The sequence below is a fragment of the Giraffa tippelskirchi genome, chromosome 12, assembly GCF_054371585.1.
Source record: "Giraffa tippelskirchi isolate mGirTip1 chromosome 12, T2T-mGirTip1v1.2.pri, whole genome shotgun sequence".
NCBI lineage: Eukaryota > Metazoa > Chordata > Mammalia > Artiodactyla > Giraffidae > Giraffa > Giraffa tippelskirchi.
Genome location: NC_137286.1, coordinates 38,368,346 through 38,373,092, shown reverse-complemented (window position 1 = coordinate 38,373,092; position 4,747 = coordinate 38,368,346).

Below are 4,747 nucleotides of genomic sequence, written 5' to 3'. Positions count from 1 at the left end.
ATGTGTAAGTTTCTTTTTCAAATTTGCAAAGTTTTCAGTCATTATTTCTTTATTTTTTCAGCATTACACTCATTCTTTCCTGCTGGGTCTCCGATGACAAGAATATTAGATCATTTTGTTGTTGTCCCACATATTGTTACTGAGATTCTGTTCATTTTCAAAATCTATTCTCTCCCTGTTGAAATTGGATAATTTCTGTTTTTGTGTCTTCCGGTTCACGGAATCTTTCTAATGTCAACTCCACCTGCTGTTCAGCCCATTCAGTGAGTTTGAAATTTTCATTTTTTTTTTCAGTTCTCAAGTTTTTATTGGGTTCTTCTTAAGTCTTCATTTTCTTCACAAAGTTTCTATTTTTTCCTCTTTTCCCGGATTTAATGTATATGCCTTGGAACATTTTTATGATAGTGCCTGTAAAATTCTTGTCAGGTAATTATAGCATCTGTATCATCTTGGTGTTGGCTCTGCTGATAGCTTTTTCCCATTTGAGTTGAGGTTTTTCCGGATCTTACTATGATGAGTAATTGTACGATGTGCCAGGACAAATTGAGTGTTAGTTTATGAGATCCCAGTTTCCATTTCAGGCTGCTTTTAGCAGGCACTCAACCAGCTGGGGTCAGAGTGCGTGTTCTGGCACACCTCTGTGGGCTGCGGTGCAGAGGCCAGTCGGATCACAACACTGTCCTGCCCAGCTTCGTGCTCCCCAGAGGCCAGCATTTGACGTGGAGTGCAGTTCTTCAGTCCTTTGATGTGCTCATTCTGGCTGGTCATGTCTGGGCTGCTTGGGGGTCTGCCCAGGACTCCATGCACAGATTTAATGTCCATGTCTCGAGCTCTTTCCTCTCTTCATCTTCAACCCTCCGCCCTGATGGGGAGGGAGCGGGTGCTGCCTCCTTGTTCCTGTTTGCTGAGTGAGTGTGAGTCTGCCAGAGTCTCTGCAGTAGTACTGCCTGGTGATGGGGAGATGGAAATGGTAGCCGGGGACCCCTCCACAGTTAGTGTGAGGTGAGATGTGGAGCGAGTCTATGCCTCTGCTCACATTAGTGTAGGACAGAACAGTCGACAGGGTCACCCTGAGGTCTGCCTGCAGGCAGGGGTGGTCGAGAGCTTTCCCCAGTCTCCATGGCCCTGCTCCAGTATGGGGGGATCCTTGTCAGCATAGGGCACCAAGGCTCTGCCTGCTGTCCATCCCTCTGGCTGCAGTGTTGGGTGGAGTGGGGGTGGAGTGGCTGTTTTGAGGTTTCCTCTGCAGTGAGTGGGTTCTATCCTGCAGGGCTGCCCTTTGTCAAGGCTTTGGGGCAGAGAGAAGAGGCTCCCCTTGGAGGCTGTTGGCCTGTACAGGGCATGCTGGCATTTGTGGGTTGTGGCCCCTGTGGCTCCCAGGCAAGGATCTGTCAGAGGAACACCCTGCCTGGCTGTCCTCCAGTCAAGATCCCAATGCCTACCTCCTCTCTCCTCTTCTCTGCCCCTGAGTATCCTGCCAGCTGGTCTATGTGTTTGTGAAGAACTTTATTTGTACACAGTGAGGAAGGGGTGAAATGTGTACTTTGTCTGGAACCAGAAGCTGTGGATTATCTTCCATTGTGATTTACAGTAAGAAAAATCTTTTCTAGTCACCTCCATCTTTATCATTTCTGGTGCCCCTCATCTCTCTGTCAGTTGAGTTTCTGTCTGCTGTTCTATCCATGTAGTAAAGGGTGAGTCTCCACTTTTGATGTTGGACCGTACACAACTTTCTCTCCTCCTTCCCTTTTGGCTCCACACCTGGGGCAAAAGCCAATAAGAAAGTAGTAAGAAAACCTGCACTCTCCCTCCAAGGGTGGGGCCGGCAGGAAGCTCACACCTCGGGAGCTCAGCCAGATGCCAGAGCCCCTTCCATTACCACTGGCCCTGCGCTGCTCAAGCCAGCTGGCCTGGCTGGCAGCCCCTGCCCCTCTCTCCTCAGGAAACCCCCTGGGTGGTAAATCTTTTGCATCTTCTTGGTGCCCGTGACCTTACAAGTCTCAACATCCCAGTCTTCCCCTGGGAGAGGGTCCCTCCCATCCTCCTTTCTGCCTCATGAACTCAAAGTCTGCTTTCTTTAAAGAAGTGTCCTGTACATCTTGTGTTCACTCTTCTGTGTATAAAGTACTCTTTCCTCTGGCTGCCTTCAAGCTTTTTTCTTCAAAAAAGTTTTTTTTTCTCTAGTTTTATTGAAATATAATAGACACACAGCACTGTGTAAGTTTAAGCTATATGGAATGATTGGACTTACATCATGAATTGATTATCACAGTAAGTTTAGTGTATATGCATCATATCATATATATATATGTGTATATATATATATGTATGTATATATATATATGCAGAATTAAAGAAAAGGAAGTTTTTCCTTGTAATTGATGACTCTTAGGATGTGATCTCTCAGCAGCTTTCATAGTTAATATGAGTGCATGGGTGCTCAGTCGCTCAGTCGTGTCCGACTCCTTGTGACCTCATGGACTGTAGCCCACCAGGCTTCTCTGTCCAGGGGATTCTCCAGGCAAGAATGCTGGAGTGGGTAGCCATTCCCTTCTCCAGGGGATCTTCCTGACCCAGGGATCGAACCCAAGTCTCCTGTGACTCCTGTATTGCAAGCGGATTCTTTCCTGCTGAGTCACCAGGAAGCCCCATATGTAACATAAGCAATGTGAATTCTCTTCATCATATTGTACAACTTTTCATCTTTCAGCAGTTTAACTATGATGTTTATAGGTGTATGTGGGCTTCTCTTTGTGGTGGTGTCTGTTTTTTGGTATTTATTCTTTATATTCTTTATAGTGTTCTCTGAATTCTTGGATCTATGGTTTAATGTTTATTCTTATTTTTGGAAAATTCTTCTTTAAAAAAAATTTATTTCTTTGCCCACTCCAGGTCTCAGTTGTGGCACACAGGATCCTCAATCTTTGTTGTGGCATGTAGCATCTTTTAATTGCAGCATGCAAACTCTTAGTTGCAGGATCTAGTTCCCTGACTAGGGATTGAACCCAAGCCCCTCCGTTGGGATCCCAGAGTCCTTAGCCACTAGACCACCAGGGAAGTCCCTCAAAAATTCTTGACTAAAACTACCTTCCTCAAATAGTTCTTCTCTTCCAATTCTCGGTTATCTTCTGTCATTCCAAGTACATGTATGTTAGACTGTCTGGTGGTTTCTGTAGCCCTGGAGTGCTCTGACTTGCTTTTGCCACTTTATTATCCTTATGTTTGAAGTCACCTGATTTCCATTGACCCATCCTCAAGCTTGTTGAATTTCCAAAGCTATATTCATTCTATTCATACTGATCTGTCATGATCTGTCACAAGAATTTTCCATTTGTGACATCATATACTTTATTCCCAGCATTTCTCTTTTACTCCTTCTCATGGTTTTCATCTCACTGGTGAAATTTCCTACCTATTCATGCTTGTTGCCTCCTTATCCACTAGATGTACCAACATATTAATTACAGTTATTTTAAAATCCCTGTCTGACAGTTTCAACTGTCTAGGCCAGCAAATCTATTTCCATTGATTGCTTATCTCTAGATTGCTTTCTCTGAGTTCTTTTTGGAAATTATATATTTTTTTTAATTGTATGCCAAACATTGTGTGTACAAGGACAGTACAGAAGACTGAGGTAAACTATATTTTCACCTGCTCATTAGCACGCCTCTTCTGTCTGGTGTTTAATGTGTGATGTTGAGTCCGTGTAGTTAGGGGTTGAGCAGCATTTGGGCCTTATTGTTTCACTGCTGCTGTCTGTGTAGCTAAGGCATCTGCTTTCTCTGAATGTGGGTGCTTTTCCCTTGTGCTTACGGGGGTGGGGGTGCCAGGTGGTTTTCATCAGTGATTCTGGTACTCCCTTCACCTGCAGCTGTCCCTGCATTTCTGTGTGGCTGAGGAGCTTCTTCTAGACTCTTGCCCCTGCAGCAGGGGTGGACGGCTACTGTCTGGTCCTCAGCACAGGGCTTATGGTGACATGAGGGTTCCTGTGCTGATGTGCTCCTGGATCTCAGTGAGGGACTCCCCACCGCTCCTTCCCGCACAGCATACATCTGCCTTGTGTCTGTGTTTATTCTGGACAAGAACTCCCCGCCCCACTTCCTCTGCCTGGTACTGGTCTTGGGTCCCAGGCCCCACATGGTTTCCCATTTTTCCCCGGTAGCAGACTCTTTTACTCCTACAGCAGTGATAAGTCTTCCCCTTTTCTCCCTGAGGCAGATGAGTTTTGCTTTTCTTTCTTCAGACGTGATGGATTTTGACCTGTGCCCATGGGTGAGAGGACCTGGGGCCCTTCCCTCAGCCCATAGGATGGATGATTCTAGGTGGGGGCATCATGCCAGTCCCTCCCAGTTCCTGCTTTGCTCTGTATTTCCCTCGAGAGCATTCTCACTGGGTTCCTCCTCAGCTGTTTCCAGTGTACCTGCAGGCCCACATTTGGCCTCTAAAGACTTTTTTTTTCTTTTTTTACTTTATTTTTATTGAGACATAATTGACATAAAACAGTATTAGTTTCAGGCATACAACATAATGATTCCATATATATATAAATATAAATATAATGCAAACTTGCAAAATGATCACCATAGTAAGTCTAGTTAATACCACCTATAGTTACAATATTTTATCTTGGAATGAGAACTTTTTTTTTAAGAGTGCTGTGTCTTTTTTTTTAATTTATTTCTATTAATTGGAGGCTAATTACTTTTCAATATTGTGGTAGTTTTTGCCATACATTGACACATGAATC